This window comes from Carassius gibelio, chromosome A24 (genome assembly GCF_023724105.1).
Source record: "Carassius gibelio isolate Cgi1373 ecotype wild population from Czech Republic chromosome A24, carGib1.2-hapl.c, whole genome shotgun sequence".
Lineage (NCBI taxonomy): Eukaryota > Metazoa > Chordata > Actinopteri > Cypriniformes > Cyprinidae > Carassius > Carassius gibelio.
The window spans coordinates 18,439,418-18,453,186 of record NC_068394.1 but is presented as its reverse complement, the minus strand read 5'-3'; the positions used below and the strand labels follow the sequence as shown (position 1 = coordinate 18,453,186).

Sequence of the window (13,769 nt, the reverse complement as noted above, 5' to 3'; positions counted from 1 at the left end):
CAAGCAGTTTGTAAATCAAGATATATGTGTGTGTGCATCAGAAATACATTTCTGAATCTTGTCCTGTACATTTGTGAATCTTGAGTGCATTTGTAAATGTTGTTTGCATTTCTGAATTTTGTATGCATTTGTGAATTTTGTGCACATTTGTGTATCCGGTGTGTGTATTTAATAATTATGTGTGTGCATGTATGAATCCTATGTGTACATATGTGAATGTAGTGTGTGCATTTATCTTTATTGAGACTCTTTTGGCTCCATAGAAAATTCATTCATATTGTATATGAACATAAAGTACATTTGACCTTGTTTTTACAGACTTTTTAGGGTGTAGAAACATTTCTTATTTTCATCAATGTTGAAAACCTTTGTTCTGCTTATAATATTTTTGGTGAAATCTTATAAAATATATATATCAGGATTCTAAGATTAATATTACATTCAAAAAGAGAGCATTATATTATATTATATTATATTATATTACACATAAATATAAACAAATAATAATGCAGCTTTTCACTGCAAAACAAGTTGAGTGAAAATCTGCATTGAGGAAATAAATAATAATTAATAAATAATTTTATTTGGACATAACCTAACCATGAGTTCACATAATCAAAGGCACAAATTTGATAATTTGATCAAACAGTGCAACATATGAATAGTTATGCATTTGCATCAGGTTTCTTTGTTTTACATGTTTACAGATCCTTAAACTTTGTTTATTTATGGGTTTAAATTACTTTTTGACTCCACTGTCCACTACTGAAAATGAAACATCAAAAAATTTTATCCACATTCGTGCAGTTGATTTTTTTTTTTTTCTTTGGGTGTGTGGATCCTGGCATAAGAAAACACAATCCTTGCTCAAAACCCATCACACTTTGCTAGAAATTATTATACATAGACATAATTTGCTGTGGTTAAATGAAACTGGCAAGGCAGGCGTGAGTGGGCCATCTGAATAGGGGTTAGGGATCACCCTGTGGGGAGAAAAGTTAATCTGGACATGCAGCATCCCGTTTCCTTCAGCACTGTGTGCAGTCAGCCGCCTCTAAAGAGACAACAGCTGCCAGAAGCAGAAATGGATAATATTAGCATGCAAACGTTATTCAATTGGACACAAATTACTTTTCACAATTACTATGATCCATATGGCACAGAGCCCAACATTAACCATTCCAGTGAACGATAAACAACAAACCCTTCCTAAAGGAACAATTTGCTGATTAATGAAAATTATGTTCTGTATTCATGTTCTATAATACATTTTGGTATTACATTTATATATTTGGTAATACATTTTATAGCCCCCTTGTTACACATTACATTTAGTAATAATGGTAAATTATGAATAATTACATGATTGTAACCCTAAACCTAGTCCAGTGCAGTACATGTAATTAATATTACGCAGTACCTAAATGTATAATTACACTGTAACAATGACACCTACAGACCCAATTCCAAAACAGCTGGGGACTGTACAAATTGTGAGTAAAAAAGGAATGGAATAATTTACAAATCTCATAAACTTATATTTTATTCACAATAGAATATAGATAACATGTCAAATGTTGAAAGTGAGACATTTTGAAATGTCAAATATTGGCTCATTTTGGATTTCATGAAAGCTACACATTCCATTCCAAAAAAGTTGGGACAGGTAGCAATAAGAGGCCTGACAAATTAAATGTACATATAAGGAACAGCTGGAGGATCAATTTGCAACTTATTAGGTCAATTGGCAACATGATTGGGTATAAAAAGAGCCTCTCAGAATGGCAGTGTCTCTCAGAAGTCTAGATGGGCAAAGGATCACCAATTCCCCCAATGCTGTGGCAAAAAATACTGGAGCAATATCAGAAATGAGTTTCTCAGAGAAAAATTGCATAGAGTTTGAAGTTATCTATGGTGGTAACTTCCATGGAAGGGGACCCGCTGTATATAGATAGAAATAGCTCAATCTAAGCTAATAAAAACATAACGGCTCATTAAGAAAGGTCTTTATCAGTGGTGTATAAAGTACCGGAAAGTTACACTCAAGTAAAAGGACAGATATCTTACCAGAAAATGATTTTGGTAGAAGTTGAAGTCACCGTTTAAAATATTACTTGAGCAAAAGTCTTGTGATGTTTATTGTACTTAAGACAAGTACAATCTTTTCCATTTTGTATTTACTTCTACTTTCAATACTTAAGTACGCTTAATATGTAATATGCATAGCTAAGAATTCATTTAGACAAATTCAAATTCAATTGTTTGTTTTTTTTTGTTTTTTGCACCATCAGATTCCAGATTTTCAAAAAGTGGTATCTCGACCAAATATTGTCCTAATAAACCATAAATCAATGGAAAGTTTATTTATTCATCTTTCAGATTATGTATAAATCCAGCCTGATCTCACAATCAAAACGTACATATTTAGACGTAAATTAAAACTGTCCAATACGTATGTGCCTTTACGTATTTAGAGTGTCATTTACGTATTATCTGGACGTAATTACAGGTTCGATACGTATCGAAGTTTACGTAAAAACAACCTCAAATACGTACAGATAGAACGTGTTCTCTGAACAGTCAAGTTATCTATAAAAATTTGATCATGAAGCTGCTTTTCAATGCATATCTGATTAATTTGTTTAAAATGTATGTATATTTTTCCTTTTTATATATTTTTTGATAAATGTAAGATCCCTATACCCCACCTGAACCTAAACCTACCCATTTTATACAGATTGTTAAAAGAATAAAACATAATAAAACACAATTTTTGTGAAAATATAACATTAAAATGATATTTTGAGCCACTAACGTTAATCCTACACCTACCCCGAAACCTACCCATAACCATTTCTTAAAACTACATAACGTTACTGTTAAAAATAAACAAATAACATACAAACAAACGTAACGGTTAATCATTTATTTTTTGCGAAAATATCAAAAGTGGTACCAAAAGTAGTTCAAATGATAATGAGTTCCAGTCGCAGTCCTCTATAGGGAGGTAATAGTTTTTATAGGGTACAGAGCAGAATTTAATTTATTAATCCGTGAAATTTTGTATCTGTCTTCTCTCTGTGAAGGCGCACGGCGGAGTACTCAAATGTCATAAACTGAAACACGACATGTCGCAATCTGTGACGAATTGGATGAGGACCAATGAGCGTTCGAGATCTGTGCCGTAAACCCTGTCGTAACGTGGCGCACTGGCGCTATTTTCAAATTCGAAATTTCGAATCATAACGAGTGTGAGCTTTGACTGTGACGGATGCTGTTGCTGAGAATGAAGATGAAGATCGATTGATAAAAGGCTGAATTTGGATATGTTCCTTGCAAAAACCTGGATTCTAAAGATATGCAGTACAGCAAATAAAATGGATGTGATTTGTAATTGTATGCTGTGCTTTTGTGTATCTATGGTTTGCAGCATCCACAGAAATGTTATTTCCTATTTAGTAGACGAGTAAACTGCTTTCAATAAATTGAATAAAAACATGTATTGATATGACAATTAAATACAACAGATTTAAATCATTAAAGCCACGATTTTAATATTAATACATGGGAATTCATATACATTCACACTTTACGTTAGAATATTTACGTTTTTTTAGCTGCTAACACGTAAGTATTTGTGCGTTTTACTGCTATAAATACGTCTAAATTGTATGTTTCTATGTGCATGAAAACGTAAGTAAATGTACGTGTGGTAGAACCACATTTAACGTAAAAATACACACGTATTCTCATGAGATCATGTTGATAAATCTCAATTTTGAAAAATTGACACTTAAGTTTTGTGGTCCAGGGTCACACACACACACACACGTTTGTTTTTGTGAAAATGGGGACATCCCATAGACGTAATGGTTTTTAACTGTATATTCTATGGCCCTACACCAACCCTACACCTAACCCTAACCTGGGTTATGCCCTCATTAGTTACCCTCTTCTTGTAATACCTGTGTTATACCCATGTCATTATACAGAGTTGTGTCCTGATATGTCACAAAAACATGCACACACAGACATACATAAATACATACATACATATATACATACATACATATAGCTTGAGTAGCAAGACTGTGTTCAGTTGAACTATTTCTTTCATTTTGTATTTTTGGGTGAGAATAAGAAGCACCTCATCTGGTATTTAGTGTCTTTCATCCCAATATTAAAAAAAAACATTTCTGGAATCAGCATCTGAAATAGCACGTATTTACACAGTTTATGTATCTCAAGAGGGGACATGGATTCATTTAAACTGTAGATATAGATGTATAAAAAGGGCTTATTTTTATTGTGTTCATGCAGCTGCAGAAAAACAGTACTCTTTATGCGATATAGATTAAGTTAGCTAGGCTTACATTAAATTATATAAATATAAAAAGCATACAGAGCATTTTTGCCGTCTACAATTTAGAATGCCTGGAATATTGAGTTTTAATTGACTTACAAATCAATGTGCTTGATAACGTTAGACTGCACATCATTAAAAAAAAAAAAAAAAAAAAAGTGAAGTGACATTCAGCCAAGTATGGTGACCCATACTCAGAATTTGTGCTCTGCATTTAACCCATCCGAAATGCACACACACAGAGCAGTGAACACACACACACACACACACACTGTGAGCACACACCCGGAGCAGTGGGCAGCCATTTATGCTGCGGCGCCCGGGGACAACAACACTTACCATTATTATCACAGACGATGGTGTATTGCACACCCCAGACTCGATCATCTGCAGTCGTTTGCACATGAGCAAAGGTGTTTTATTTGTAGGAGTCTAACATGCAAATGTCAGAACACTGATTTGTCAAACCTGCTTTCCTGCAGTCTGTGTTTTCGGAATATTTTGTAGTAAGTAACGAATATACTTAGGGGAAATGTGTTGGAGTAAAAGTATAAATTTTAATTAGGAAATGTAGTGGAGTAAAAGTAAAAGTTGGCTGTAATATAAAATACTTAAAAAGAAATACTTAAGTACTGTAACAAAGTATTTTTACTTCGTTACATTACACCACTTGTCTTTATACATCTGAAAACATAGTTATATGTATTATATACTGCATTTCTGTAAATAGATCGTTGTAAATATTACACATTGCACCTTTAAATATATTATTGTATATTAAGGTTTTTTTTTTTTTTTTTTTTTTTTTTTTTTTTTACAGGGAAAAAGTAGTGAAAATATTAAAATTAAAATTTGTGAAAAAAGCATTGTTGAAGATTCTTTTAAAACTTCTGACTAGAATCAAATAGAAATGGTTGTAATTTCACAGGTTTAGAAATATATTTGGTTTTATAAATCACACACCAGATTATGAGAGTTATTTGTTTAATTGTCCTTTCAAATCAAGCAGAGGTAAATTTAATGTTACCAAACATTATGCCCTGAAAAAAAAAAAAAAAAAAAAAAAACTGAATGCAGTGGGGCTGATATAAAATCCCTCTCTTCCTGTCATTAGGCCTGATGACTTAAAGACTTGAGCAGAAAAAAAGTATACCTAACTACCTCATCCACAAGCATTCCCCCATCAGACGATTAATGATGATTTGAATGCTGTTATTTAGAATACGCCAAGTTCATTCTTCATCCTCAGTCTCCAACAATAAAAGCTTAAATGAAGCGTGCTTACTGGGGCTAAGCATTCATTCAAAGTAATTGGTGCTGTCTTTTGGGAGTTCTTTGAACCAGCTGACCCGAACACTCAGCCCTTGTTAGAGAGGCTAGCAGAAGGAAAGTGAGCAATGCACCTTAAGCTGTGAGAACGAGCTTACATCACGTCTAAACTGCTGAAATCTACATGACTCTGAATGTGAAACATTTAAACTTGTATTGAAGAAAGTTAAGATGTTGTGGAATTATTCTCATTTATTCATTTTTATTTTAATTTGTATTTTTTTTTAATGGTGAACTGGATGGGTGTGTTTTTTATGATAGAATAGAAGAAAATTTGCCTTACAGTCACAGTCTTAAAGTATGATGAATAAAATATTTAGTTTACACATTTTTATGCAAAGTAGATAGATAAAATATTAAAGGGAAAAAAAATGAATTCATGTACCACTAGATGGTAGCACATGCAAACATTTTCCTTCATCAGTTCTGTCGAAGAATTTCCCATGGTTGGCATCTTAAAAACCTTGTTGCTGTAATTATGCATCTGGCGTTCATGATCATGCCAACATAGACTTTATAGCGGAATCACTGTCTGTGTATAATATACAAACACATTCTCATTACTTGCATTCCAAAGGTAAGTTTTTTTTTTTTTTTCCTTTCTTTTCAAAATGTATTGTGGACTTATTAAAAGTACATTGTAAATGTAATTTCATGAAAAAAAAAAAAAAAAAAAAAAAAAAAAAAAAACCTTAAAGGATTAAGTAGGTTTAACCGAGTCATACAGGAACAAAATATGCTTGTTGCTTGTAATATCATTAATAACTTAGTGCAGGTTTTTCTCATTTTCCCGTTTCAGCAAATGAGTGTTTTTGGGAAGGAGTCCAGATCAGCCACTCGCTCTCCAGGCTTTGGCCCACAGTCGTACTTTAGGAATATGGCCACATGCTTTTACAGACATCATTTGTGAGGAAATAGATTTCAGGGCACGACTCAGAGATGCCACTCGGTCAGGCGGTTTGCCAACAGAAGCGTTCTCGTTTGGTCCCAATCCCCCTCTCAATACATCCAAGAGGTGTTGTCTCTTTCTTTCTTTCTTAATTACTTCTCTCCGTATATTAAAACATTTCTTACATTAACATAATTGTTTGTTGTGGTTGTTGTTCGTATTTTTATGCTTTAATTTTTCTCCTCAATATTATATATATTTTCAAAAATGTATTCAGTCTCCAGAGCAAAGCAATGTTCGTCCATCAAGGAAAACGAGGACAAGTGCTTCGCGTAACTGGAGGCAGGAGCGGGCGCCATGACAACGCCCTCAAACCAATAACGTAAAGCGACGGAGGACGTCGTAAACATGGACTGCTCGGTGTTGGAAAGAGTCGGTCGATGTGGATCATTGTTAGTGCTGGAGACCAGCAGCAGTGTGTGTGTGAGAGTGAGTCTCGATCAGAGTCCTGCTCTCGACAGCTCTGGATAAAAACGAGAGTCCTGCTCCAGAAGCCTTGCATATAGAAACGGCCGATTCATATAAGAGATTGTGAATTAGAGGCTTAGCACTGTTTATGTGTTTGGCTAGGTTGCTAACTGGCTGGTGTCCTAATGGATAGAGCCTCTGAGTTTGATGTGAGTATGTGAGCCGCTGAGCGTCTGGGAAACAATGTTTCTTGTGTTTGTTTTGTCGGAGCGTCTCGCGCTCCAGAGTAACAGCAGCGCGAGCGCTCCAGCCCGAGCAATGATTCAAAGCAACCGATCCAGAGACTCTCTCCTTAAGGACTGACTGAAGAAACTCTCTCAGGTTTGTTGGCAGCTTTTTTTCCCTTTTTCTTTTCTCCACCGTCTTGTTGAGGCGTCTTTCTTTCATCCAGTTCACGTTTGGTGGTTGTTTCTTAGTTTGAATGAGTGTAAATGTAAATACCTCAACTCTTTTTCTGAGCACCTTCTGTCTTTAGGTCATGGGAAACCTCGACACGTCTGGGCAAAGACTTCATTTATGGTTATTTTAGTATCTCTATTGTGAATGCACAACGTTTAGAACATTTCTACAGCCAATAATTATGTTGTATTTTTCTTTGAAAATCCGTTTCGTTATATGTCTGAGAGGGGTATGAGTAAAACTCACAGTCATGTCTATTTGAAAAGACAAGTTAGAACACATACACTGTTGTATCTTGTCTTGCTCTCATCTTGTATTCTGAAACAGCACAGCGCAGGAGATCATGAAGTAGGTTTCGGATTTCTTGGCACTGATCTGACACTTCAAATAACATGATAGGATTCAGCTGCTGACCCCAGAGCAGTCTGAAAGATCTCCGGATTATAATGTGATTTACTCAGCATTAACACCTATACAGTTATTGATCAAGCCGGGACTTTTCAGATGTTAAGGCTAACAGCGTGTTTATCCTAACAAAAGGCACAAGACTGTTAAGATTTTAGTTTAAATGTATTAAGTTTCTATTACTTTTCTTCATTTCTTTCACATTTTTTTTTTCTTTTTACCATCTCTAGTTAGTTTTAATTGCCTTGGGTTTCCTTTTAAAGAGCAGCCTAACATTGCGTTAATAAACAACCATATAACAATAAACAAACTACAGTACTGCATGGAAATGCTGTTAAGCATTTTATATAATAGTTCATCTGGTTCATATTATTAATTTATCAACTACCTAATTGTTATTCTTTTTTAATAACACCATATAGTTTTATTTTAACAAAAATAATACCTTAAAAATGTTATTGTTTGCCTATTTGCTGCTACTGTCTGCAAAGTTATGCTGTAATCTGATCACTCATTTGTCAGGATTGAGAGTGTAAGGGAGAAAGCCACCCCTGTGTAATAAACCGTAGCTCAAACTCACTATCAAGTGCTGACATTTTATTAACATTTTATTAACACAAGTTTTCATGCACCCTCCTAATGAAGTTAAGACATCATGTTGGCGGCTCACAGAAAGAGTGTCTGGCTGCATAGTAATTGTGTAAACAAGGCGAACATTGTGCTGGATATTACTGAAGCATTTGTTTGATTGTCTCTAGACAATGCATTAATTTGCCTAAAGAGCTTTCTTACATTGGGATTTGTTTTATTTCTCTGGGAGTCATTTCAAAATATCCAGATCGGAAGCTTTTAGAGAAGCTAGAAGGTCTCAACTTTGAATGGGAATGCAGTTGATCAGTAATTTAGAGTGGTTTTATTGTTAGTGTGTGAAAGAAAATTAGTTTCCATTCATCATTGTCTGCGCGGGTTGCCGAACTGAGACGGATCAGTTGTGGATGACCGTTTTTGTGATCCAACATTATTGACTCCTGGAGTCGATAACCTTGGCAACTTCAGTTCTTCACCCGAGCGCCTGCAGCTCGCCATCTGCAAAGCTAATGACAAGGCTTTTGTTAAATGCTAAATGTAATGGGAATAAAGTTAACAATATCCACTCAGTACAGTCTCAAACTTAGACTCAGTGTGTTAAGAATTAGGGGCAGGTATGTGTTTATCATGTTATGGATTCAATTCAATTCAATTCAAGTTTATTTGTATAGCGCTTTTTACAAAACAAATCGTTACAAAGCAACTTTACAGAAAATTATGTTTCTACAATATTTAGTAGTAGCTAGTAGTTTGTGCACATTTGACAGGATTTTAGAAAAACTAAAAAATAATAATAATACAAGACGTAGTCAGCTAGACGATGAACTATCAATATTATTAATTAAGTTATTATATGATTAAGTCACACATTTAGGAATAATTGTTAGTTCTGTTTGTTCATTCAGGGTTAGCATCATCTGAGGTCCTCTGAGGGTCAGCATCATCTCTTCTCAGGTGTTCTGGATCCAGACTGGAGCTTGTGTAAATCCTAGTTACCACGGGATGTGAATCCCGTGGCAAAACATAGAAACAAAATACAGACATCATTAGCATAGCTGCTGATCCAACAAAGTAAAATTAGTTTAACCCAAGCTAATGAATAAAAATGCACCTTTGATCAGATGCAACTACACTCACAATTAAAAAGATACATTATTCGAATGCTTGGCGAAAGAGATGTGTTTTTAATCTAGATTTAAACAGAGAGAGTGTGTCTGAACCCCGAACATTATCAGGAAGGCTATTCCAGAGTTTGGGAGCCAAATGTGAGAAGGCTCTACCTCCTTTAGTGGACTTTGCTATCCTAGGAACTACCAAAAGTCCAGCGTTTTGTGACCTTAGGGTGCGTGATGGGTTGTAACGTGGTAGAAGGCTAGTTAGGTACGCTGGAGCTAAACCATTTAGGGCCTTATAGGTAAGTAATGATAATTTGTAACTGATGCGGAACTTAATAGGTAGCCAGTGCAGAGACTGTAAAATTGGGGTAATATGATCATATTTTCTTGACCTCGTAAGGACTCTCGCTGCTGCATTTTGGACGACCTGTAGCTTGTTTATTGACGAAGCAGGACAACCACCTAGAAGTGCATTACAATAGTCCAGTCTAGAGGTCATGAATGCATGAACTAGCTTTTCTGCATCAGAAACAGATAACATGTTTCGTAGCTTGGCAATGTTTCTAAGATGGAAGAATGCAATTTTTGTAACATTGGAAATATGATTTTCAAAAGACAAATTGCTGTCTAATATAACACCCAGATTTCTGACTGTAGAGGAAGTTACAGTACATCCGTCTAGTTGCAGATTGTAATCTACAAGATTCTGTGTAGTGTTTTTTGGTCCAATAATTAATATCTCCGTCTTATCCGAATTTAATTGGAGAAAATTCTTTGTCATCCAATCTTTTACATTTTTAACACAATCTGTTAGCTTAGATAATTGGGAAGTTTCATCTGGTCTCGTTGATATATATAGCTGAGTATCATCAGCATAACAGTGGAAGCTAATTCCGTATTTTCTAATAATATTACCAAGGGGCAACATGTATATTGAAAATAGAAGGGGACCTAGGACGGATCCTTGTGGCACTCCATATTTTACTGATGATAAATGAGATGACTCCCCATTTAAGTAAACAAAATGGTAGCGATCGGACAGGTAGGATCTAAACCATCTTAGAGCCTGCCCTTGAATACCTGTATAGTTTTGTAATCGATCTATGAGTATGTCATGATCTATGGTGTCGAACGCAGCACTAAGATCAAGTAAGACTAGAAATGAGATGCAGCCTTGGTCTGACGCAAGGAGCAGGTCATTTGTAATTTTAACAAGTGCAGTTTCTGTGCTATGGTGGGGCCTAAAACCTGACTGAAATTCTTCATACAGATCATTTTTATGCAGGAAGGTGCTCAATTGAGCAGACACAACTTTTTCTAAAATTTTAGACATAAATGGAAGATTTGAAATAGGCCTATAATTTGCCAGTACACTAGGATCTAGTTTTGGTTTCTTAATAAGAGGCTTGATAACCGCCAGCTTGAATGGTTTTGGGACGTGTCCTAAAGATAACGACGAGTTAATGATATTGAGAAGCGGTTCTTCGGCTACAGGTAACAGCTCTTTCAGTAATTTAGTGGGTACAGGATCTAATAAACATGTTGTTGGTTTAGATACAGTGATAAATTTATTTAGCTCCTCCTGTCCTATGGTTGTAAAGCACTGCAGTTTATGTTTGGGTGCGATGGATGAAACTGAAGTGTTAGATGCTGTAGAATCTACATTCGCTATTGTATTTCTAATGTTATCTATTTTATCAGTGAAGAAATTCATAAAGTCATTACTATTTAACGTTGGTGGAATATTTGAATCAGGTGGCATCTGGTAATTTGTTAACTTAGCCACTGTGTTAAATAAAAACCTTGGATTGTTTTGGTTATTTTCAATGAGTTTGTGTATATGCTCTGCCCTAGCAGTTTTTAGAGCCTGTCTATAGCTGGACATACTGTTTTTCCATGCAATTCTAAAAACTTCTAAGTTAGTTTTTCTCCATTTGCGTTCAAGACTACGAGTTACTTTCTTGAGAGAGTGAGTATTACTGTTATACCATGGTACAGTACGTTTTTCTCTAACTTTTTTCAATTTGATTGGGGCAACAGCTTCTAATGTATTAGAGAAAATAGTGCCCATGTTGTCAGTAATTTTGTCTAATTCATGTGTATTTTTGGGTACAAATAGCAGTTGAGATAGATCAGGCAGGTTATTTGCGAATCTGTCTTTGGTGGCTGGAACAATAGTTCTGCCCAGACGGTATCGCTGCGACATATAGTTAATATCAGTTATACGCAGCATGCACGATACGAGGAAATGGTATGTAATATCATCACTTTGAGGTACAATATCTATAGCAGTAAGATCGATTCCATGCGATATAATTAAATCTAGTGTATGATTAAAACGATGAGTGGGCCCGGTGACATTTTGCTTGACTCCAAAGGAGTTTATTAGGTCAGTAAACGCAAGTCCTAATGTATCATTTGTATTATCAACGTGAATATTAAAATCTCCCATGATTAGCGCCTTATCAACTGTAACTAGAAGGTCTGAGAGGAAATCTGCAAATTCTTTTAGGAATTCTGTATACGGCCCTGGTGGTCTATACACAGTAGCCAGAGCAAGAGATACATTAGATTTCTTTTGCATGTCTGACAGAGTAACATTTAGCATTAGTATTTCAAAAGAGTTAAACCTGTATCCTGTTTTCTGGGTAACATTGAGAATATCACTATATATTGTTGCAACACCCCCGCCACGACCAGTCTGACGGGGCTCATGCTTATAACAGTAGTTTGGTGGAGTAGACTCATTTAGACCAAAATAATCATTTGGTTTTAGCCAGGTTTCAGTCAAGCAGAGTAAATCAAAACTATTATCTGTGATCATTTCATTTACAATAACTGCTTTTGGTGTGAGTGATCTAATATTTATGACCCCAAACTTTAAAAATTGTTTTTGTTCATTTACTTTACATTTTTCTGGTTTAATTACGATAAGATTTTTTCTAGATCCTACATTATATTTATATTTATATTTTGACCTCACTATTCTGGGAACAGACACAGTCTTAATAGGTTTTACAGCACAAGTACTTTTATCATTTAAGCGGGTGGAACAAAACTCATCATAATGGTTATTTGAGAATTGACTTACTAGTCACATTGAGCGAAGTGTCCTGGAGATGTTGTCAGAGAGAAGCTCCGCGCCGACTCGACTGGGGTGTAATCCATCAGCGCGAAACAGTCTAGGACGCTCCCAGAAAAGATTCCAGTTATTAACAAATAGCAGTTTCTGTTCTTTACACCATGACAACAACCATTCATTTAAAGCAAAAAGTCTACTGAACCTTTCGTGTCCTCGTCGATACGTGGGCAGTGGTCCTGACACGACGATCGTCGCCGCGGGCGTCGTGCTGCGAACCGTCTCGATCAGGCTCCTGAAGTCCCTCTTCAGCATCTCCGTCTGCCGCAGCGTGGTGTCGTTAACCCCGGCGTGAAGCACGACCGCTCTCGGGCTCTCGTCGTCCTTCAGGATCGCAGGTATCTGCGCAGAAACATCGAGAACACGAGCACCAGGCAAACAATGAGTGTGCACTTTACCTTCGGCTAACGTAGCACTTACGTGTCGGACGATGGAGTCTCCGATGATCACAGCGTCGCGTCCTGTCTCGCGGAGGGGAGCGAAGCGGTTCTGGATGGAGATCTCGAAGGCAGGAGGGGGAGATGTCGTCGCCCGGGACCCGGCTCGCATCCCCCGCTGTGGATGCACCCAGGGTCCGTGGTGTCCCGGCGTCGCAGTGAAGGACATCTGGGAAGATCGCGTCCTGGGTGCACCGGGCCTGCGCAGAGAAACACACGGAGTAGACGTGGTGGGACTGTTAACAGCACGCTGTATACTTACCCCGGACTTGTGAGCGTCAGCCTGGGATGATTCCAGCGCGGCTCTCCGCTCTCTCAGCTCGGCCTGCCTCCGTTCCAGGTCGCGAATCTGCTTCCCCACGGCCTCGAGCTCGAGCTGCACAGAGTGGAGACATTCATCCGCCATTAAAGCAAGTAACAGTGAGTACAGCAGTGGTAATGTGTGTGAATAGAGTATTAGCAATGTAAGCTCAGTTAGCAGCAACCACGCTTGCTGATGCTAACTGGCTAAAAGCTAATAGCGGACCTGGGAGATCAAAATAAATCTAGTGATAGCGAGTCGCTCTAATTGATTTTG

The 13,769-nt window shown here is 36.7% G+C and overlaps 1 protein-coding gene across 3 annotated transcripts in view; it reads left to right on the top strand.

The window, feature by feature from the left end:
• Positions 1 to 6,988: 6,988 nt before the first annotated feature.
• The window catches only part of LOC127946370 (divergent protein kinase domain 2A), a 36,302-nt gene continuing 29,521 nt past the window's right edge, over positions 6,989 to 13,769 (top strand). The window contains exon 1 of one of the 3 annotated variants that reach the window (XM_052542905.1): positions 6,989 to 7,258. The gene's annotated coding sequence lies outside the window, so the exon portion shown is untranslated. Of the gene's footprint in view, positions 7,431 to 13,769 lie in introns of all 3 variants that reach the window. The other 2 variants (XM_052542904.1, XM_052542906.1) reach the window with 2 other exon arrangements.